At 43.5% G+C, this 24,541-nt stretch overlaps 1 long non-coding RNA gene across 2 annotated transcripts in view; it reads left to right on the top strand.

Moving 5' to 3' along the window:
* LOC146817412 (uncharacterized) overlaps window positions 1–22,219 on the top strand; it is a 114,562-nt gene extending 92,343 nt beyond the window's left edge. For both annotated transcript variants that reach the window (XR_014962547.1, XR_014962546.1), the window contains 3 exons: window positions 11,838–11,899; window positions 15,489–15,640; window positions 20,230–22,219. This is a non-coding gene — a long non-coding RNA (uncharacterized LOC146817412). The remainder of the gene's footprint in view (window positions 1–11,837; window positions 11,900–15,488; window positions 15,641–20,229) is intronic.
* Window positions 22,220–24,541: the final 2,322 nt, after the last annotated feature.

Genomic DNA, 24,541 nt, shown 5'->3' with positions numbered 1-24,541 from the left:
GTCGAAGGCCGTTGATAGGTCGAGTAGGATGAGGGCTGTGGAGTGGCCTTGCTCCAGGAGGGTGCAGATGTCATCTGTGGTGGGGAGTAGGGCGGTCTCTGTGCTGTGGTTGCTTCGCAATCCGGATTGGGACGAGTCGAGGACGGCGTTCTCTTCAATGAATCGTGTCAGTTTCCTGTTGACTGTTTATACTTTAGTTATTTCTTACCCCTACACGAGTCATCAAGCCGGGGGTTCTGAACAGATTAAAAAAGCCCCCTAAGATAATTAACCCCCTTGCCTCCACCAATTTGTTGAAGGGGCTCATTTCATCCTCTATTGGGCCATAATATTTAATAAAATTGATACGCTGGGAATCTAAACACTTAGGGGTCGATTACGATGTTGTGCGGAAACTTTCTTCCCGACAGCATCTCGGATCTGACCGACTCACAGTCGGCGGTTCGGCTCGAACGATTACGATGCGACAAACACTGTTCCGTTGGATTCCCATTAATCCCTATGGGAGCCCGTTTTCCGCTGACAATACAGGCTCCTATGAGGAAATGGTGTATGTGCAGAAAACCCTGCTCCCTGTCGTGGGCACCCTATGGTGCCTGCCACACAGTGCAGGGTTTTACAGGGGGATCCCTTGTGTACCTCCTCGGCCCCCAACTGGAGGCAAGAGGATGAAGGAGGCCCTGCTACAGGCCCCAAAGTCACTTTCCAACTGCCATTTTGTGTCAGATAGGCCAATTCAGAAAGGCTGTTGGAAAACGGCATCGTAATCTCTTGGTCGGAAACACTGTCCGTAGAGCTTTACTATGCGGTTCTGACTGACACGGATGCTCAGATAGTCGGAACTGATTCAGAAAGACCGTGCGGTTTACAATCTGACTGCTAACATCGTAATCGGTCGGAAGGGTTGTAAACCGACCGAGTCGGTCAGAAGCATTCCGACATGGTCAAGGAGATTCCAGATGTCGGGAGGAGGCTTTCCGCCCGGATTTCTAATCGTCCTCTTAACCACCCAAAGCTATTGTCCCCGGTTAGCCCTCTTGGTACTTTCAACTAACCAATTGAAGGATCTGGAGAAGAAAATAGCTACCCCCTACATGAAACCCCCACTGAGGACAATAAAGCATGGTAAAACCCAGAGGGAATAGACAGCTTGGGAGTAGTTAAATTCAAGTGGGTTTCTTGCCAAAAGATAACACTCAGGTTCTGCAATTTTAACCAACTAACTGCAGCCATATACTTTTGTCCGTTGCCTAATCAATTTATATTGCATGAGAACACCCTTAAAAACCCAGCCATTCTCACCTCTCAACACAAAAAAACCTTACCTCTTCCAGTGACAAAGCATCATACTGTACAATAAAGCCACCATGTTTTTCAATAAACCACCTAGTGCCACCCCCTTAAACTCCATCTCCCCTTCACCCCAGGGCTGTTTTTTTTAGGGAGGAGGGCTCCAGAGATAGTAGACTTTGTTGCAGGGGTAAGAAATTAAGAGAAAACTACCTTAAGAGCCCGATGCTCCATCTGCCACATGGCGCCATTCCATGTTGCGTCAGCTGAAACCATAGATTTTTGCCACACATACTAATTTCTGCCAGTCGCTGCCCTACAATAGCTTACCATAACCCTTGCTCCCGCAATGGGCTAGTGAATCAGCAGTACACCTGCTATCTGAGGATGCCTCTTGGGATGCTTCATGGCGACATACCTCTCGCTTGTCTGGATTGGCAGTGCTAGGGTGGGGCGAGTGAAACGGCATGCAGAAAACTATGGGGACCGCCTACATGCCGTCCCCACAGGGACCATGTTAGCGAAGACATGAGCTTGTTCTGCCTGTACCAAACATTTAGCAGAAATCGGCTCACAGCAAATACAATATGACCCGAAGTATCTGGTTTTAAAACTCTATCTAGTCCTAAATAGCAGGTAGTCCCCAGGTTCAGACACACCAGATGTATCCACTTGTGGTGCATACCAAGATATACCAGATAGAAAAACAAAATATGTTCCTCCGTTTCGGGATCCATACTGCAAACTGGACACGTACTTGAAGCCTGCATTTTGCTCAATCTGTTTAAGTGCTTTAAGTGGTAAGTTACTAATCTCAAGTGGAGGTACAGGATTTTAGCAATTGGAGGTGCAATAACATCTAAAAACAACTCAAATTGCAGGTAGATCTTGGACTCAAAGAACTTGTTTGGTAGGTGTCTGTTGTTCTTATCCAGGATGTATTGTTCAAGGACAAATGCCCAATAGTGAGACTAAAAGGCTCCAACCTTGGCCTTAAGAATGCTTCCCAGATTTTCCCACAGGTTTGTTAGGCCCATCTTTAGAAACCAGCTTGATACAAACTTGAGCCAGGGAACGTTCAATGCCTTAGTGTTAGATTAGAAATGTTAATGTTTGTGTATTGCCTTATGTAAGTTAGCATTCGCAGCACCATTTTCTATTTAGACGCCATCTTGAACCATGATCGAAACTAATTCCTTGCTGTCTCCAAGAAAAGGCCTCCGTTATGTTTTGTTTATGTAATGTTTGGTTTTGCTTCACTGATGAATAGACTGTTCTTATTAGCACATGCATTTCTCTCTAGACAGAGGCCCTCTCCCACTTGTCTGGTGGCGGGAGCAGGGTGAAACGACCTTGGGCAGTAATTGGGAGGTGTGAGATAAGAGAATCAAAACTTTTTTTTGTTTTGCCTTTCATTGTCCAGTTGCATCTGCTTGGAAAATTCCACGATGGGTGTGTTCTAGCCCTGTTATGATACATACATAATGTATCATTATGCTTGCTAATATCAGTCCCTCTGCAGCACTCCTAGTGACTGGGCAGACTGGGCTCCACTCTGAGTGTATCTGAAATAAACAATTATTAGTTTGTATTGTCTACTGTCTGACCTACTTTTCATTTGTGCAGAAGGCAGAGAGGTGGTCTAAGTGACCCAGGTGACCCGAAGCAGGTCATTTCCTTCATTGGTCATGCCGAGTAGATCCTTTAAACTATACCTATAATCAAAAAAAGTGCAGCTAGTACATTGACATAGGCTGGGATAGCCTTTAAGTGGCTGCAGGTGAATTCAGCTCCTGCTCCCAGTCAATAACCAAGTTAAGGATCACATCAGGTGGGAAGTGGTATTTGGAAATAACAGCTTCTTTAGACACACCAAACATTTTGATTCTTTGCCTCAAAACGTTGTCTATCCTTGTCCTCAAATAAATCCTCCTGAAAACAAGGAGCAAACCCATAAACACATTTAAGGACATAGTCAAGGAGAAAAAAGAGTTTTGCTATGTGCGTTACATTTCAATGTAGACAGGCTGCTGGTGATTGGTTGTTGTTAATCTTGTAATCAGGATTCATTTCTTCACTTTTCATGAAGTCATAAAATAAAATGAAATGATGCATTAATAACGGGCTTAGCGGGGCAAGTGGAGGATGCAGAGGGCAGAGCCCGCCAAAACAACCCTTCGATTTGTTGGCTTCCTGGAGGGATGAGAAGGGAAAATATGGAACAGCTCCTCACTGACTGGCTTAAAAAATGGCTCCTATCCACCTCCATATCGCAATACTTTATCATCGAGTGCACTCATCAAGCCCAGCTCTAAAAGGCCTCTCCCGGTGCTAGACCGAGAACTATCATTGCCAGGTTCTTGAACTTTTCACAATAGAGAAAGGATCCTAAAACAAGCCAGACTGCAAGGCACCAATTGAGAGTGTCATACCAATCACGCACATTCTTCTATTGAAACACCAGGCTTCACTTGGTCTCTGGCATTCTTGATTGAATGTTTATTTCATAGTCCACATTTTGCACTGGTTTAAATTTGACCTTCAAAGCTGTTTCATTTGATAGTACATCACTTCACCCTCTTGTGGTATCTTTTTCATGGCTTCTTTCACTCCTTCACCAGTCATGGTTCTCAGAGAGACTTTATAATCTTCTTATCATATTTTTCATCTATTGCATGTTTGAAATCCTCAAAAACTTCTATCCATGCAGTCAATCTGTTACCAATATTGTTACTTGGTTGTATCAAATGCAGATAGCAGTTTTAAGAATACAGCAGCAGTATTTACATTGGTGGGCAGTAGTGGTTTCTCAGGTGCTTCTTGTGGAAATTGTTCTGCCAGATTTCTCTAGCACCTCCTGGCATGCTTGCTTTGCGGTCAGCCCTAACGGCTTTTGGAGCTTGGATCTCCCCCTGTCTCTCCATCGGAGCTCTTCACTTGATTGCAGTCAAGGGAGCTGTTGGTGGCCCTTAGCAGCAGCTTTGATGGTGGAGTTACTTCTTTGGAGGGACAGCTTCACATGTACAAACCCCAACCCTCATCCTGGGGCTGCTCCACAGCACGTTGCTGCACGATGAGTTGTTAGTGGTTTCGGTAAGTAGGTAAACCTTGTATGCTACTAGTCCATGAAAGCAGATAACGTTATGATATTTGGCTGGCTGTGTGCCTAAATGTTTATTCACATACACCTGGTTGAGCTCTGTTTCTTAGCATATGCACTGAACTATTGCTATGCATTACTTTTGTAACCCGGTTGCATTTAGCATTCTTACTTCATATAGCATATGGCATTAATTTGTATAATGGTGCAGTACCTTTTATCTTTGTACATTCCATTTAGTTTCTTGTCACCGACACATAGACTGCAGATTTCTTTATCTCTAAGCATTTTATACATACTGGTGTTGCGCTGAGACTCCACCAGTGCCAGAGTCAATTCTGCACTTTGACTGTGGCGCACTTGGCACTCACAAGCAGTTTGCTGGACCAGGGCAAACTCTCTGGAAGAGTGCATTCAGTACACGGGCTTCGTATCTCCTATCTTGTCACCAGTTGTAGCGTCCTCCCATCCCAGGTACTCGCCAAAAGCCATGCCCCACACGGAGAGTAATTTTACACATCTTTATTCCGCTGCATGTAAATCAGAACTCCTCTCCCCAAGGCTTATGCCACAGGCCTACAGTGTACAGTGGGAACCAAAAGATTGCCAGATACGTTAAAAAGTGAAAAATCCAGTTCTAAAGCGCTGGAAAGGCGTTGGAGGAAACACTACAACGAAGACACTAAAATAACATATAAAAAGGCTTTAAGCACATACCATAGCTTATGTAAAGCGGCCCATACAGAATTTTTCTCACAAAGAATCTTACCATCACAAAATTTTACTAAAACTCTTTTTAAAGTAGTAAAAGAACTTTCCAGCACTGAAAAACGGACAGTCTCCTTTTCTTTCCCATAGTCAATGCAAAGAACTTGCTCTCTTTTTCATTGACAAAATTTGAAAACATACACACACGGGCTACAAAGGAAAAACACACCTGATACTAAGTCAGAAGTAGCAGAATCACTCAATGGTAGAGAGGCCCCTGCAATTTCTGATTCCTCAAGTAATACTAGTTCTTCTTTCAAACTGGCCACCTGGGACCCCATAGACTCCACCTCCTTTAATCGCCTCCTCTCTAACATTTAATCTGGCTCTCCACTTGATCCCCTACCTCCATATGTTTTAGGGCAGTTGGATCCCTCCATTCTAGTAATGATAATGGAGCTCGTAAATGCCCCCTTAAAGGACGCCATAGATGGAAATACGCTATGGTCCTCTCCCTCCTAAAGGAAGCCAATTCTGATCCCTCTGTCCCATCTAACTTTCGCCCTATTTCGCTGCTTCCCACTTTCTCAAACAGGTTGAAGAAGCATGTTAATGGCCAGCTGGCCTCCTTTGTGGAAACCCAGAACTTTCTTCACACCTCCCAATCAGGTTTTAGAGCTGGTTTCTCAAGTGAGTCCACACTGTTGGGGGTGACTGAAATGTTAAGGCATCGTCTAGCTAAAGGCAGAACTGCGGCACTCATTTTATTAGATCATAGTGACGCTTTCAAAACAGTATCCCATCATATTCTGGAGAAAGCCTTACAGTCACTAGGCTTGGACGGAGTGGCTTTAGAATGGTTTTGTTCCTTTCTTAAGAATAGGACCTTTCAGGTCTCTTCAGTAACGGCCTGCTCTAATTCTCATGCATCCCCTTCTGGTGTCCCACAAGGTTTGGTGTTGAGTCTGTGTTGGACAGGCCTCACAGACGGCTTGCTCCCTCCCCGCTCGACAGGGCCCGAACTCCGGCCCACCTGGCATATCCCCGCGGCAAGCACCTGTACTCCGTCTCCCGACGGACCCTCTGCCCTCGGACCCCTACTCATCACGGGGTCCAGCCCCACCGGCTTCCCCGGCCGGGTCAAGCCGCCATCTTGGGCCCTGCACCACGCGGCCGCATGGCCTCCCCTCGACCCTAACCCCGGGCCTGGCCGGCCCCGACATCCCGGCACCACCATCCACCCAGGAGGTGAGCGGACCACTTGGCAGGTCAATGGGAGAACGAAGTGTCAAGGGCTCTTCCCCCCCGCCAGGTGCCGATCGCCTCCGGCTCCCCCAGGCGCTGGCTCCACCCCCTGCTGGGTGTCTGGACACCTTCATCCCGGACCCTCCGACCTCCAAGTGCGAGGGCCCGGACATCAAAGGGCACCAGCCCTATAACTGAGGCAGCTCCGGAGCAGGAAGGCAGTTGTATCCTGGAGTCGAGAGACACCGAGTGAACTCAACCCTGACGGTCTACTGGCGCTGCCGTAGCCCGCTCTTGTGAACCATCGTCCTGCCTGCTGGCGCTGCCGCGGCCTTCTGCAACCTTCATCTTCCTGGGACCTGCTGGCGCTGCCGCGGCCCGTTGTAACGACCATCCTCACCGGGACCTGCTGGCGCTGCCGCGGACCGTTCATCTTCCTGGGACCTGCTGGCGCTGCCGCGGCCCGTTGTAACGACCATCCTCACCGGGACCTGCTGGCGCTGCCGCGGACCGTTCATCTTCCTGGGACCTGCTGGCGCTGCCGCGGCCCGTTGTAACGACCATCCTCACCGGGACCTGCTGGCGCTGCCGCAGACCGTACATCTTCCGGGGACCTGCTGGCGCTGCCGCGGCCCGTTGTATCGACCATCCTTACCGGGACCTGCTGGCGCTGCCGCGGACCGTACCACCTCACCACCAAGCTCGAGGATTGTGAGCTCAGCATCATCTCATCCGAACTACCTGATTGGTAAATAGACTGACCCGCTACCCCCTTCCCTACCTTACGAGACTCTAATCGAGGGGACCCCTGAGTCCAGACCTCCTTGTACCATTCTACCGTATCGTAACTAAGTACCTATAAAGAACACTGAACCTTATCCGTGTGTGATATCTGTCTGTGGGGGGGGGAAGTTACTTGTCTGTACGATCGCTGGAGACGGCTCTCCCCGGAGACCTCTCCCCCTGACCCCGGCCGGCCCTCCCGGTCCGTCTACCTTTTCTAACAGTCTGCTGTTATTTATTATATATGTCGGCTCTTTAGCGGAGATTGTTGAAAAAGCTCTTTTTTCCTATTTTGACGACACACAGATGATCTTTTTTATCTCCTCTTCACAAGGACATAAGCCCTCTGACCTCAACCTAGGATTGAGCAAAGTTGCTTCATGGATGCAAAATAATTTGCTCAAATTAAATGGCGACAAGACGGAAGTTATGATCTTAGGCAAAAGACATGACCTCTGAGGACCACAACACTGAACCCCCGAATTAGGTGCTCTTCCCACGCCAGTAAACAGTGTTCGGATCCTGGGTTTCATTATTGATAAATATCTATCGATGAAACAGCAAGTGGCCAAGATCTCTTCCACCTATATTGCAGCCCTGCGAAGGTTGAAGAAGATCCTATGGCTGATTCCTCTCTCAGTCCAGAGAACTGTGGTTCAGGCTCTTGTTATTTCAAGACTGGATTATGGTAATGCCCTTTATCTGGGAAGAGATAAGTCAACCATTCAGAGACTGCAGCTGGTGCAAATCGCAGCAGCAAGTCTGCTTTTTCGAGGGCCTTAGTTTTCCTCTGTGTCAGTGTGTCTGCAAGACTTGCACTGGTTGATGGCGTCGAATCAGGTGAAATTTAAGGCTCTGTGTTATATGTTTGGAATCAAAACAGGCTTGGCCCCAAAATATCTGCAGGACTTGATCCGTCCATCAAGTGTGTGTCTTTTTCTTTCTCATCCTAAGTGCGCCAGGTATGCCCAGACGTGGGTCTTGGGCTCACTGTGCCACTGGAATCAAGTTATCCTGGCTGAAGAGGGGTGGAACCCCGAAACCGGTCCTAAGATGCTTGTTTCCGGTCCAGGGAGGACCTGGCTTGGCAGTTCGGGCTGGACTGTTCCCATGAAGCACAGGGTCAAGACTGATTTGCATATGGCCAGGTCTAAACTGGGGTGGCATGGTGAGCAAAAGAATGATGGATTTAACCCAGATCTCTTGACTGGGGGTGAATGTTTTGATTTGTTCTGCATTCCGTCCATCAATTGTGTGTCTTTTGGACTTGATGCAGCGTGACATTCTGCCTCGTATCTTGTGCTCTGCGCAGCAAATTCGCTTAGTTGTTCCTAAAATCAAACGGGGCCCGTATGAGAGGCCCGTCATTGGCCTACTTGGGACTGACCTTATGGAATTGCTTACCAGCCTCCTTGCGAGCTGAGTTCTTAAATTAGCTTGTCTTCAAATCCTCTCTTCTCTGGCCTAACCTGCCTGGCGCCAGGAAACCCTTCAGGGTAGCTGTGCACCCTACAAATGTAAAATAATAATAAAAATAATGCAAACGCTCATTTATTTACAAGACAATACACATGCCAGCTTCATGCCCTCTTCTTTAGGCTGGAACATGGACTAAGTACTTTTGCTTCAGTTTGATTGCTTCTGCTGTTCACGCTGTGATTGAGGTACTATTTATCTTTTTTTCCCCTGTCAACTGTGTCCATGTTGATTTTGGAGGCTGCAGTGTGAGTTCCACTCAACAATGTAAACAACAAAATGTCAATACATCGCTCGCTTGCCTGACTCTCTTCCTCGCAACAGATAGCAGATTTATCAAAACAGAACCATGATTCACCTTCAGCGAACTAGATACAGGAAGACCCAGCAAGGGACCTCCTCTTCTCCGGAGACGCTTTGGATAACAGTAAAAACACACCTCTGCACAGAAAACACAGATTTCAAGTCGATTTCTGATTAATGGACTCTATATATTGACAATTCACGTGTTACCAGAAAAAAACGATTGCTGAATACAAAAGCATGGTCCCAGAAGCTTTAAATTGCACATAATATAAAACAGACAGCTGACAGGAAGACTCAGTCTGCTTTATCTGCACTTTATGAGCTCCAGCGAAGAGGAAGCTACAGGTGCACAAAACCATACAATTTCTTTCAATAAACCAGTGGCGACTGGCAGGGAACAGCGTGACAGATGGGGGAACAAAATATAAAAAATGAAACCACTTAACTTCTCACAGCCACTGTCTCTCCTCTGTCGTTGTTTCGACCTAGAAGCAGGAAGCACACAGGCTTCCCTAACCCAATCACAATTCTGCAATGCAGAGTTGTGATTGGTCTGAGAGCCGTGGTTTGGTGCTCCTACTGGGATTGAGCACCGAATGGATGATGAACAGCCGCCTGAAACTGAACTCGGACAAGATGGAGGTCCTCATCATCGGATTCACCCCCTCCGCCTCGGACAACTCATGGTGGCTGGCCGCACTGGGAGCTGCACCAACTCCCACTGTCCACGCATGCAACCTGGAAGTCATCCTGGACTCCGTGTTGTCAATGACCCAGCAAGTAAATGCCGTCTCCTCCTGCAGCTTCAACATGCTCCGCAAGATCTAGAGATGGATCCCCACTGGAACCAGAAGGACGGTCACTCAGGCCCTCGTCAGCAGCAGACTGGACTATGGCAACGCTCTCTACGCAGGAACCTCAGCCAAACTCCAGAAACGACTACAACGCATACAGAACGCAACGGCACGCCTCATCCTCAACATCCCCCGCCACAGCCACATCACAGCCCACCTGAAAGACCTGCACTGGCTCCCCGTCAACCAGAGGATCACCTTCAAGATCCTCACCCACGCTCACAAAGCACTCCAGTGTACCTCAACGAATGACTCTCCTTCTACACCCCGACCCACCAGCTTTGCTCCGCTGACCTCGCCCTCGCCACCGTCCCCCGCATCCATCAAGCAACCACTGGCAACAGATTGTTCTCCCAGCTCGCTGCAAAAACCTGGAACACCCTCCCCATCCGCCTACGACAGACCCAAGACCTGTTGGCCTTCAGGAGACTTCTCAAGACCTGGCTGTTCGAGCAGTAGCAGCACCCCCCCCCCCCCCCCCCAGCACCTTGAGACCCTCACGGGTAAGTAGTGCGCTCTACAAATGATTGATTGATTGATTGATTGGGAGCCTGTGCATGTTCTCCACCCAGGCTTTGCATTGCAGCCTGGTGGCGAACATGCTAAGTGCGCTTGATTTTTGGGCCGGCCCAAGCAGTCATGCGCACTTAGTGTGCCCAAACCACACCTCCTCCTTGTGCTACCAGCCATGACTCGCTCTAACCCAGCCCTGTACCTACTACAAATAAAATAACTATGTTATTTTATTTTTCCTTTCTCCTTCTCTGGGAGCAGTGGGGTGGCCCTCTTCTGCCTTAGCGGAGGAGCCGCCCTTGAAATAAACAAGGGCAAGGTGGAATACTACACAAGATATTTTATTACATGCTCACTGAGTAGTATCTCACTTCCAGGAGCAGGAATGAGCTCCATTCACTTTAAGCGGCTTCTAGAGTGTACGTATCTATTTAGCTCCGATCAGGTTGTATTTGGTTACTTCAGGGAGCTTTTGCTCAACTGCGTTACCAAGATGCTATCTGACTCTTCAGCAGTGCTTAATTTGTAAAAAAACATATGTGCCAGGGCCCTTGACAGGAGCCCACTGCAGCTTGCACCATCTGTTGCCCCTGCCAGTGGAACCAAGGACAGCCTCGACACACAAGTAATCGTCGCATTCTCAAAAGTGTGACACTTTCAGGCCCCCAAAGCTATAACAACTGCCTGGGTATTGGGTATTAGTCATTTTTATTGTGGATTGAATTAATAAACAGCTGTTGTACTCATCTATAAATTCAACTGACAGCGCCGCCCTGTGGGAGACTGTCATAAGTGCCGCTGCTGACAAATAAGTGCCGGTGCCAAGCACCAGAAACCACTGATTCAAATTAAACTCTGCTCTTCAGTTCCCTAAATATAATGTCCACCAGTGGATGGGTGCTCAGGACTGCTTGCACAATATACACTGCATTGTTATCTAGTTCATCTTATAACGCATGTCTGTGACAAAGATCAAAAACAACCTGCACCATACTTCCAAGTAGAAGTCCCGCAGCAGCCCAGCTTCTACAAAGCACAAATAAACAGGAGAAAAGCAATTCACAGACATCTGCTGCATGAATGATGAGGGCAGTGGCCAAGCAAGGGGGACAGTCCTCCCTGGGCAGCACGTGTTTTGGGGGCAGTGACACCTGGGATGACACAGGGCAGCAGCAGGAACCGCCAGCACCCCCCCCCCCCGCTCTCACATACAGCAGCCACAGGCCAAAGATCTAGCTATGCCACTGGATAGCGGTGGTAAATGCACAGTGCTGCTACGAAGAAGAGGTGAACAATGGTTGATGGTAGCATATTCCTCTAAGTATTGCTGTTATGTGGTGGAAACAATGCACATAGGTAATCCAAATTAATGGACAATTTCTGTCATCAGTTCGTTTTTAGATCTCGCCTGCAACAGTCCATGCGCTCTGGTATGTGAGAGATGTATACAACAAGGGGCATGCAGCCCATCCATTGCTTACCATTCATTGGCTTCATTGTCATTCTTGTTTGCTTTCTTTTAATTGGCCAGCTTGTGCTAGATTCACTTTTTATTATTTCAGTTGGAGAATGGACCAAGTACTGATTGCTTCAGCTTGATTGCTGTGCTGCCACTGTGATCGAGGTACTATTATTCATTTTTGTTTCTCCTTTTCGTGCTTGTCCTTTTCGATTTTTCCTTTCACCACCGTGTCCATATTACCGCTTTCCCCTTCCAACCTTGTCTGTGTTGCTTCTTCCACTCCTCATTCCCTATTGTCCATTTTACTACTTCCCCTACCGACCCCACCCTCATTGTCTGTGCTGCTTCTTTTCACCTCCAATTCCCCTGTTATCCATGTCGCTTCTTCCTTCACACCCCTGTCCATGTTGCTTATTTCCCCATCCCCCACCCTCTGAATGTCTGGTTAACTCACATCCCCTCCCCGCCACAAGAAAAGCAAAGCTATGATGGGGCCAGCACTGGCTGTATCATAGCAATTCTTTTGCCCTTTCCCTCCCACACTTCCTCTCATTCTCAATGTTGCCCGTTCTTTCCCACCCTCTGTCTCATTGTCCATGTTGCCATCCCTCAGCCATAATAAATAAAAAAGAAGCTATGAACGGCCAGTGCTGGACTCATCATAGTACTTTTTTTTTTTTAACCGCTAGCGATGCTAAAGCTGTACAACATGGTTAAAAGACGTTGGCAAAGAAAATAGCTCTAGCACAGGCGAGACTTGTTGGCTTTGCCAATGCTTGTGCTTGTTTATGATATAGTTGAGTTTCACTAGTCTTTTATTCGAGGTTGAATTCATTTAGTCTTCAAATGTATTATGTAAAAGGAAAAAAAAAATGTGTCACCCAGTGGTCAAACGCAAACATTTTAGTGACAGAGAAAATCCTTTTCAGTCGATCCTAAAACTTTCATGCGTTTTCAAATTTTAGACATTTTGTCAGCTCGACATTAGTCTGCCTGTCATTATATTGTTCAGTCAATCAAATTCTTTATTCGATTGATTGAACAATGTAATGACGGGCAGATTAATGACGAGCAGAAAATTATTATGAGTTGGAAAGGCGTGAAAGTTTTAGGATAGATATTACAATGTTATCTTTCAGTTTTTCTAAAAGGATTTCTACTTTTATTCGAACAAAAAATCGCTATCTTTCTCCCCATATCCAAAGCTACAATTCTGCTGCTGTCTCTCTAGTTATGCGGGTTTAAATGCAGTCTGGAACAAGTCACCTGTCACGGCACTCACAAACTGCCTGCCACTGGTAAGAATTAGTATGCGAGCATCGCATTCGTCCTTTTCAAATATGGATGTGAAAACAAAATAATGCTTTATTTTTTATCTATCGATATCTGTGATGTAATGAAGTCCTCTGTAAACAGTATTTACCTTCCATTCTTACTTAGTAAATCGCCTTACCAAATCCATCAGGAAAATGCTGTTTTCCACCTCAGCAGTAGTTTTTACCTGGGAAGCAACAGAATATATTTTCCAAAGACAGTGTCTTTTTTGGCATTAAGGGTATGGCACACTAAAAGCCAGTATGACAGATGAAGCATATGTTCTTGCAGTGACAGTTTTATAATTAAAGTGAAGCTGAATGATAGTTGCACGAAGAACAGTAATTGCTTTATAATTATGTGTAACAGTGCAGGGTCGGTGATTGAAACGCTTCTTGGCCTTATTAGATGTTCACTACAATACAAGTCTAAAATATGCCAGTGCAGATGTTTGAAACCATCGTTTTAGGATAGAAACTTTTCATTTTTATTCCCATCCAGTCTTGGGTAATGATGTGAATTAAGTGATGTCCAAGATGCATTTTTTGAAGCTTCCCTTCACTTTCAGTGTGGTGCTCAGATTATTCACATTAATTTCACATTCTAGTGGGACTTGCTGTTGTTAAATACCGTCATCGTACCAGGAGCGCATTCGCACGCTCAGACTGCAACAGATCCAGGCAGCAGCAGCGCCACCCGCGGAGACTCGTACGCTCGTCTTTTCCCAACTACCCACTCGCGGTACTACTACACAGAGTACCCCTGGGGGGGCGTGGCTTGGGAGCCAAAGAAGATGGCCGCCGGATCGCGGAGCTCCGTACTGACGTGAAGACCGGAGCTTCCACCGGGCACCTTTTCTCTATCTTTGGGACGGTGCTGACGTTGGCAAGATGATATGAAGCATAGCGCTTCCATTTGAACTCATTTTCGACCTTCAGGGTGAGCTGCTTCGCACTCTTTCAGCGCGCTTTCGTTCGCGCTCGTTTCTGTGGCCGCCATTTTGTTTTTTACCACAGAGCAGCAAATAGAATGCTATCTCCTCAGTTTTGGCTCATGAATATGGCTTTTTTGCTTTCTACCTGTTCACTGTCGCCCTTTTTGTCTTTCTGAAGACTCCTTTTTCGCTTTCTACAAACAACCTGTGCAACATATTTTTCTAAGTGCTTTTTGCCTCATCTTTTTCATTGACTTTCGTTGTTCTTAACCGGACTTTTGTCCTTGCCTCAAAGATTTGCGTGTCCTCATTTTCTCCACACGTTCTACATTTTATTGTGTGGTTTACCATGGCAAAAGCCCGTGCACTTCGTACTGGTTCTACTCTGGGTGACAGCACTACGATGAGTGATCCCAATCCTTTCAGTGTAATACAAGACAATACAGAAGACCCTGAAACTACGCAGTTCAATACCACTACTACACAGGCCACCTTACCTCGTGGTAACCCTAAGCAAATACCTAAAAAATCATCTACCACTTCTACAAAGCGTGTCAAAAAAGACCCACCGTCTCCAACAGGTTCTACAACGACATTATCCATGGAACTTCTTCTTCAAGAAATTCGGGCGCTTAAACCTCATATGGAGGAGACCAACATTCGTCTCCAGAATCTTGAAGATAAATGGTTTCAAATGGAGCAACAGTCCTCACTGCTTTCTCAACGCGTTGATTCCATTCAATCTGTAACTTCTCAAATCCCTCCTTTGCAGTTAGAGGTCGCCCATCTCAAGACTCAGATTGAAAATTTGGAAAACCGTAATAGGCGCAATAATCTACGCATTTACGGCCTTGTGGAAGGAATTGAAGGGTCGGATGCGCTTTCTTTCTTTCAATCGTTTCTACCAACCCTACTGGATATTCCTGAATCTCCAAAATTGAACATTCAAAGAGCTCACCGACTAGGCCAAAATCCTAAGTTTGCTTCTTCTACTTCCAAGCCACGTGGTGTTATTCTATATTTTTTAGAATACACAGACTTACTTAAAGTTCTTCATGCAGCCAAAAGTAAAGGGAGAGTGTCTTGGCAAGGCAATAATTTCTTTTTTGCTCAAGATTATGCGAAAGCAACTGCTGACCGGCGGAAAAAATTTCTGGACATGAGGCCTGCGCTACGGAATCTCAATGCTCGATATGGCCTGTTTCACCCGTGTCTTATGAAAGTCACTTTTAACAACAAAACTACTTCCTACGAAGACCCAGCACGTCTACAAGTCTTTCTTGACTCTTGTACTGAGGACAACATGGAAATTCCTCGTACTTCGAAGACCTGAGGCTACTTATGACTCATAACCTATAACTTATAGCTAAGCGAACGCTTTAACTATTCTAAGAATTGTTGTTGTTTTATTCTAAATTTGTTCTTCTGCTTTCTGTCATTGTATGTGATTATACGTTTCATATATCCTTTGTAATTGGTCTTCCTTTCCCCTTTTTATTTTAGAAGCAGCAATATATCGTCCGTCACTTTCGTGATCCTATCTTCATTGCCTGGATGGTGTCTCCGTTTTCCGTTCTGTACCGGGATATCCCGCCTTTGGTGTGCTGTTTTCCTCATGTGCTTCCACCATCCCCATCTGTCTATGTCTTTTCGTGGTATGTGCTTTAATTATTATTTCATCTTGTTCTTCTCTATCTCTATCTTCTTTGTCTTTTCCCCTTTCTCTTTTGTTTTTGCCTTCGTTTTCTTACCTTATTTCCTCTGCTGGACTCTCTGTTATTTTTCTCACATCTTGTATTTTTTACCTCAGTCTTGCTTCTGTTTCTTCTTTCTTTTTTTTACTTACATCCCTGTAACAACCTATAACCCCTTCTATCGTTCTTCCTTTTCACATTATATTCTATTTCCTAGCTTTTCAGTTAATATTTTATACCTTTTCCTCTCTCTTTTGTGTCATACTTTCTTTTTTGCTCGTTTAATTCTGTTTATCCTTTCTCAACAATTTTCCATGATATATCTTTCTTTTATTAGCTGAACGTGCATTGTACAGTTATTAAACATTACATATGAATGTTTTTACGGTAATTGTAGAGTTAGTATTTATATTTAGATGACACTAAATATTGTATCGTGGAACGTCAAAGGCTTGGGTTCCCCCATTAAACGCCAAAGGGTTTTATCTCATATTGCTAACTTAAAAGGAGATATTGCGTTATTACAAGAAACTCATGTAACTGAAGGTGAACTAACTAAATTACGTCGTCAGTGGGTAGGCCATGTTTATGCTTCGCCTGGTTCAGGGAAACGTAATGGTGTAACTATACTATGTCACAAACGTTTAGATATTCATCTTGTGAAACAAGAGAATGACTCTGAGGGTAGGTGGGTTGTTGTATCATTATTGATTAACAAAATTCCTTTAACCATATTTAATATCTATGCTCCCACAACCTTAGACAAATCGTTTTGGCCTCACCTTCTTTCTTCTTTAATGCAATATACTGATGATTACTTAATTTTGGGCGGCGATTGTAATATGATTTTAGACCCCTTTTTAGACAGACGATCCAAATCTCGATTTTCTCCTTCTTCCATGCACAACCAATTTACTTCTACTATTCAACAAAGATCTCTGGTAGACTCCTGGAGACTTTGTCACCCTACAATTCAAGAGTACACGTACTTTTCCCCAGCACACTCTTCCCAATCCCGAATTGATTACATTTTTATTTCCAAACCTCTCACACAACATATTTCCCATTCTGATATAGGATCCATTTTAATTTCGGATCATGCTCCAGTCTCTTTAAGTTTGGATTTACTCCACCCCAACAAAGGCACTAAACGATGGAGATTTAATAACTCTCTACTATTAGACCCCAAATTTTCATCATCATTTCTTGAATTTGCAACCTTATTTTTTGCTGAAAATGACACTCCTCATTTATCCCCCCAACTTACTTGGGATACTTTTAAAGCTGCCTCAAGAGACTTCATTATTTCATTCGTGGCTCGTAAACGCCGAACATCTATGCAATCTATCCAAATACTTAATTCACAAATCAAGAAATTGGAACATTCTTATTATCTAACAGAGAATCAATCTACGCTTAATGATCTTATTAAAGCCAAACTCTCCTTTAATAAACTCTCTACTGAATTTGCAAACTTAATTCTTTTAAAGTCCAGTGCTAAATATTATAACGCTCAGAATAAATCTGGCAATCTCCTTGCCAATTATCTTAAGGTTAAAAAGGAACGCACAAAGATTGAATCTATTGTCGCTTCTAACAACACTACTGTTCATATAGATAAAGACATTCTCTCAGAATTTGTTAATTTCTATCAAAGACTCTATACTCCTGAGTTTTCACCCTCCCTGTCTGACATTTCCCATTATTTGTCTACTATTCCATCCCCGTCTCCCCCGGAGGTTGACTTCTCCTCTTTAGATTCAGATATACTCCCCAAGGACATTCTTAAAGCTATTCACTCACTCAAAAAGGGCAAAGCTCCTGGGCCAGATGGCTTTACCATGGAATTCTATGTGCATTTTGCTTCCTTCCTTGTTCCTAAATTACACCAATTGTTTTTATTTTTCATTTCTTCTGAAAAATCTGAAGGCTCTTTTCAAGAGGCTTTAATATGTCTTCTTCCTAAGGAAAACAAAGATCCTACTCTATGTAAAAACTATAGACCCATTTGTTTGATTAATTTGGACTATAAAATTTTTGCAAAGATTCTAGCTCTTCGCCTAGATAATATCTTGCCACGGTTAATTGGCAAAGAACAATCTGGTTTTATTAAAGGTCGTTATTTATCAGATAATACCCGTCTCTTTTTTAATGTTCTTAGTAAGTCCCATTCTCATCCAAATTCTTTAGCGGCCATTGCATTAGATGCTGAAAAAGCTATCGACAGAGTCAACTGGCAGTTTATTTTTTCCACACTCCGTTGGTTTGGTTTTGGTCCCAAATTTATTTCATATATCTCACTATTATATTCTTTTCCTAGATCGTTTATTTTAGCTAATGGCCTTATATCTTCTTCTTTCCCTCTCCATAGAGGGGTTCGACAGGGTTGTCCCCTTTCTCCACTTTTATTTATTTTAGCGTTAGAACCCTTTTTAACTAAAATCCGTTTGAACCCTAGCATTACAGGCTTCCCTTATGCAGACAACAATTTAAAACTTTCAGCGTATGCTGATGACATTCTTTTATTCATTTCAAATCCTCAATCATCCATTCCAGCCTTTCTATTAGAGGTCTCTGCTTTTGCTCTAGTTTCGGGATACAAGCTCAACATTGACAAATGTGAAATTCTCCCTTAAAACAAATATTGTTTTCATGCTGATTTTCTAGATTCTTCTTTTCATTGGAACACTTCTAAAATTAAATATTTGGGTCTCTGGTTCACTCCTTCCTTTAAAGATACTGTGGCATTAAACTTAAAAAACTTACAGCTCACTTTGAGTAACTCTACATCAAGATGGCATCCTTTATTCTTATCTTGGTGGGGCAGATTAGATTCGATTAAAATGATGTTAGTTCCGATAATCCTATTTTTCTTATCTAACCTTCATGTTAATATTCCTAAATCTTGTTTCAAAAAAATTTATGGCATCTTATCAAAATTTTTATGGCAGAATAAACATCCTCGGATGTCTCTTTCCAAACTCAAGCAACCTAAGCATCTGGGTGGGGTCAACTTCCCTGACTTTTCTTCCTACCACACATCATTTTTTCTCAAACACTCTTCGTTTCTGCTCTCTACAGATCTGGACACTTTTAACCCTCGTCCCTTGTGGGTAGAGTTGGAGTCTTCCTTTTTCCATCCGTTCTCCTTTGAGGAATTTTTATCCTTAACTCACATCCCATTGAAGATGTCCCTTCCCATTCTTAAGAATGCTCGCAAAATTTTTCATCCTCTTCTGTTTGGAGGTCTTGATGATCGTACCCGCTTTCTAAACTCCCCAATTTGGTATAATAAACATATTAAAATCAAGAATAGGACTCTTTTTTGGAGGGATTGGCTAACACTTGACCTTAAGTGGACTCATCAATTGTTTCAAGATGATGCTTGTGTTCCCTTCTCTGTACTTCGCACTCGCTTTTCTCTTCCCCCTTCCTATCTGTCGAAATATCGATTACTGACTTCTACTGCTCTAAATTCTTTCAATAATTTATCCTCATTTCCTATACATACAACAGCTTCTCCTCTCACACTTTCTTCCCTACGCACCCCATCCTCGGCATCCACTATTTATAAAAAATTAAGATCTACATCTCTCTCCCGTACTAAGTCTAAAACGGAATGTAGTTGGGAAGTGGATTTGGGTTTACCTTTTTCCGTTTTAACATGGGAAAAGATTTGGAATAAAATAAGGAAGTCATCAAGAGCAGCTAATATCACACAAACTTTATTTTTTATTTACAATAGACTCCTAATCACCCCGGCCAAATTGCATCGCATAGACCCTACTATTTCCTCTACTTGCTGGTCATGTCCGGACCCTAATGCAGATCTTCACCACATGCTCTTCACTTGTCCACCTGTTCACACTTTTTGGATCAAAGTCTGGCAACAAATTAACAAAAATTTTCACACGCATATCCCTTTTTCTCATGTTCATATTTTCCTAGGTAGTATCTCAGAGGTATGGTCTTCTTTCAGCTCTTCCACCTCTATTACTTTTGGCCGTTGCATTTCAACAAATTACAAAATCGTGGAAAAATGCCTCTAACATTTCATTTCAGGCCTGGTGGTACGGCGTCTGCTATAACCATAGATTAGACCGAGCTTATGTTTACCCAATTGCTTTGGCTATTAAACGAGATTTGTTGTGGTTACCAGTCACTAATTTCCTAAATACTTCTGCTTGTACTATACCTCTACATACTCCTTGTAATGAAGAAGTATCCAAGCCTCCGTGAGATTAATAGAAAAGTTTTAGTCTACTTACTGTTAATACTTTAATATACAATGTACGTTTGTTATTCATGCTATTTTTATCATTCGCCGAAATGTTTACATGCTGTATTCTAGTTATGATACCAGTGCTTATCATATGATCTCCCTCTTTTTCCCGCTTCTCCTTTCCTTTCTTTCTTTTCTTTCTTTCCCTCCCTTTCTTTCACCTCTCTTGTTTTATAACCAATTTTGGATTTATATTATATTATATGATGTATTTTGAATTGTTATATTCCCTTTTTATATCCAATAAACCTTTCTTTAAACTAAACAGAGTACCCCTGAATTCATGGCCAAATTGATCCCAGCTCCTTAATGGGAAGCAGTTCGCTACGGCTGTAGCAAAACATTCGAAGAGCCCTCCGGCCTATCCTTATCCTCAAGAAGAACCGGCCTTCCACACCGTGAGAACCCGGCTGGGTCCTCACGTGAGTTCTTTCCTTCACTTTCCACCGAGGCACTGCACGTTCACTAAGGCTGCGCCCTTTTAACAATCTAGATGTCCCTACATCGTTAGTCCTGAAGAGACCCTACATTCACAGAAGGGTCGAAACGCTGTCGACCAGTACATAGAACGGACCATCACCCAGCCTGTATCACTGTATACGTAGACTATTGAAAAAAATGTATTTGAATGGTCGTTCTTTATAAACTTATGGAAACCTTTTACAAAATATTTCACCATGTGCAGTCAGTTTTTGGTTCCAACTTTCACTTGGGGACACCATGCACAAAGTTTTGCGCTTTTGACATAAAGAAGTGTATATACTATTCGCTGTTTTTTTATAGAATACTATATTGAATATATTGTGTAGAAATGTAATTTTGCCCTCTGACATTATCAGGTCCTTTACACACCTATTGCGATTGTGCATATTCATTGCTTAAATCACTTTTTCCTATTATCCACTGGAACCACTGTTTTCTCCTATATATGTTGTTAAAATACCAACACATGTTTGACTTTAAGTAACCCATTCTAATTTCTACAGATCCTGAGGGGGAAAACCATTTTCTTAGACATTCTTACAAACAAATGAGGCTGTAAGAGGAGCTACAATTCATCACAAAAACAATGTTCTGAATTTAGTTCTCCAGTCTGTTCAGAATATTTCTTGTGAAAGGCTCAAATACTAACACGAATGGTTTGAAACAGGTTTTCACTTTTTAGGCTCAGACAAGCTATCTAAACTGGGATTGAGATATGTATGTGTATGATATTTTTCTAGCATGAACCTATCGATAGGCAGTGGAGTGATGTACAAGGTCAAAGACAAGCATAACGTCTATTAGTGATAGAAGAGGCACCTGGGTTGGGGACAGTTAATGCATTGTAATGTAGTGTTCTTTAAAGAGGCAAGTCTTCAACTCCTCCCTCAATTGGAGCAGAGTTGAAGTGATCCAGATGGATACGTACATTTTGTTCCAGATCCTGTTTTTAACACGCTAATGTGCCAATTCCAAAGAAACCTGGAGATGGTAGCAGAAAACACCATAAACCAGATTATGAAGTGGAGCTAAGCAATGGTTCGTGCCTGAGTTCACCCTAATTGAGCGTCATGCCCTGCATTAGTAAAAAATGGGTTTGCCTCAGGCACATGTGCTCAATACAATAGTAAATGAGCTGAAGAGTGAAAAACACACAATAGTTCTCCAGTATTATATTTTACTGCAGGCTTCCGTGGGGGCTGCTGTAGTGACAGACTGCACAACCACTCACGGAGACCTTAAGGAAGCATATCAGGGGCTCTGCTGCATGGTGGCCCTCTGCAGACACTAGGTGCATGCCCCTGAGTTGGTCTTCATTATTTCATTTTTTGTTCTAAGAAGGTCTTAGGTTGTTTAAAATATGGATTTGGTCTTAATTCTGGATGAAGGTTCTATCAGTTTATTCAACCTGATCGGTGGTCAATGGCTAGGTTTGGGACTTGGGATTGATATTTACTTGGGCTAGTTTTTTGAAACCTGAGCTTTAAAAAAAGGTTGACAGAACATCTCCTGCACTCCAATATGATTAACTAATTTTTTATTGATTAGATGATGTTGAATCTAGGGTAAGAAATTCTTTATTCATAACCCAGCACAAGACGCACTACCGAGGGCATAGCTCACCACCCCTCATACCTCAGGTTTGCAAGGCCAACAGTTGTAGGCAGTCAGCTCCATTCACAGCATCTTCAAGGTGCTTCTTCTCTCTATGGGGCATATTATCAAGACAGGCAATAAAATTATTGCCGCTTTAGCGGCAGAAAACTACACCTATAACGGCGATAATGGGCTTGATAATACGCTCTATGGAATTCCAATTGAAGCTCAGGTTAGATGTCCTTCACATCTAACATGGGCTTCAATTGGAATTCCATAGAGCATATTAGCAAGCCCATTATTGCCGTTTTAGCGGCAGTTTTCTGCCGCTAAAGCGGCGATAATCTTATCGCCTGTCTTGATAATATGCCCCCATGTCTTTATGAATAACCTCTCCCCAGCTTCCTCAGTGCACTTGCCATCAGGTCTCTAGTCTTTTGTTCAACATCTGATTTTACACTGCACACTTCCCCTTAATGCATTCATATACCTAATGAGCCTAGGATCATCATTCCAACAAGAAATCAGTGATTCTTAGAAGTGCTAGACCACATTCATCGCCATTCTCTTTATTTTGTGGAGCGCTGCATTCTTCTCCTGGCACCCAGTGAGCTTTCAAGTAACATCTCAGTCCTCCATTTTCTTCCTACTGTAGAGGCTGTGTAACATCAGAGGAGCAAGCTCTGTTGCTTCCAAATAGGAGGAGTGTCCTTCCCTATTTAAAATCTCCCATCCACCTACTTCAAGCTTAGGACACTAGCACTGTGCATGCCATCTGGTGTGTCTACTCTTCTTAACGGATAGGTGTGCTAGACTCTCTTAATTGACGACTTTGCCTTGCTGTCTTGTAGTTTCCTGCTCCTGACTCTAAAGTGAGGAGCTCTTGGAGGTTGTATTTTTCAGGCATAAAACTATTCTGCCTCTCTCCTACCATTCTCATTCTTCTAAATGTCTTCCTCCTCATCTAGATTTCTAACCCCTCCATCAGTCCCTAATACCTTTGTCCCATTTACCTTTCCCACCCTGACCTTGCAGGCTCTGCCCTCCCTAGCTCTCTAGTAATTATACTCGCTAACCATTTGTCTACCCTTCTAACTTTAAAATGCTTTGAATTGCCTTTTTCCTTCTGCTGCATTATTTCAAGGCCTGGTGTAATGGACTTTTGTTATATTTCCTTAAATGTTGCCTTATCTGTTCTATTTTAATGCACGTTCTTTAATCAGAAGACACTTTTCCAGTAATGCATTGAGTGTGAATTGGTGGGAACTTAACCTTTTGACTTAATCCATGAAGAGAAACAAAGTAAATAAGCTCTTTGGCAACTAACCTGTCGCAACGAAATGGACAGTCGTTTCTCATGAGCAATGTGGAAAAATATGTTAAAGTATCAATCTTGTACCTGGTGAATGGAAGAATGATCACATGAAGGTCAGACCATTTTATGGTGACAACTGATGTCACAAATGGACAATTTGGGGTATAAAAAGTGACTTCCCAAGGAGGAGGGGGGGGGGTCAGCCTAGCCGTTTTACGCCTTAGACCCTTTGTTTCCTCTTTCCTCCATTGTCGATTGCTTTTTGTACTATCTTACATGCCCTATGTCTTCTTTTTTCCCATTTGCTGATGAACTTACCTGCTGGACGATTTGGAGCTGTCTAGTGAGAGACCAGACCTGAACTTTCCCGATTATTGCTCCACTCCCCTTGCCCATGGACTTTTCCTCAGTGGACTCTAACTCGGTCCCTTTGCCCATGCTAAGAGAACTCTTTGAACCATCCTCCTGCCTTTGTTGGTGGTAGGAATCTCTAACCTGAACCATCCTCTTCATGGATTCTTTTATTTAGCAATATGTTTACTTTGACTAAATGTGTGGTTTTATACTATGAGCTGTAAGACTCATGACAGAGTTACCTAAAATGTTACTCATATGCATTGATTTTGGATCTTTAATACAATAATCAAATTATCTAAAATTGTCTGAAATCCTTTATTGTAGCTTAATGTTCTTAACTGTGCTTACAATTATCTGATTTCTAAATGCAAGATAGAGAGAGTCTTAGAATATTTTCAGAACATAAGGTTCTCTAGCTCTTGTTCTGTGTAGCCACAGCAGAGCTCCTGGTCTGTATTATTCTTGTTTGATTGAACTTCTTTAGGTTTAATTTTGTTTTTATTGACCTTCGGCCTCAGAGAAACAATGTACATTACATTCAATGCCTTCTTGGTTACTGCAAGAGAGCCCCTTCTTATACAAGCCTGTGAACATTCGTCTGTTCCCTCAATCCGGCATAAGCAAGTGTGATGATCACTCTCCTGTGGCAGGCCCTGCTGGAGCCGTAAGTTGGAGGAGACGAAGATACCTTGGGCATGTAACCCTCATTCATTTCTTGTGCTAACAGAGAAACCATTGGTTGCCAGACCTCATTAAAGCTTGCTGCGGCTCCGGAAAGGGACGCTTGGATTCGCTCCATCCCTAAGATGTACCATAACTGGTGTAGCCA

Source organism: Triturus cristatus, chromosome 6 (assembly GCF_964204655.1).
Source record: "Triturus cristatus chromosome 6, aTriCri1.1, whole genome shotgun sequence".
Classification (NCBI taxonomy): Eukaryota; Metazoa; Chordata; class Amphibia; order Caudata; family Salamandridae; genus Triturus; species Triturus cristatus.
Note: the sequence above shows the minus strand (reverse complement) of the source record. Positions and strands in the feature narration are given on the sequence as shown.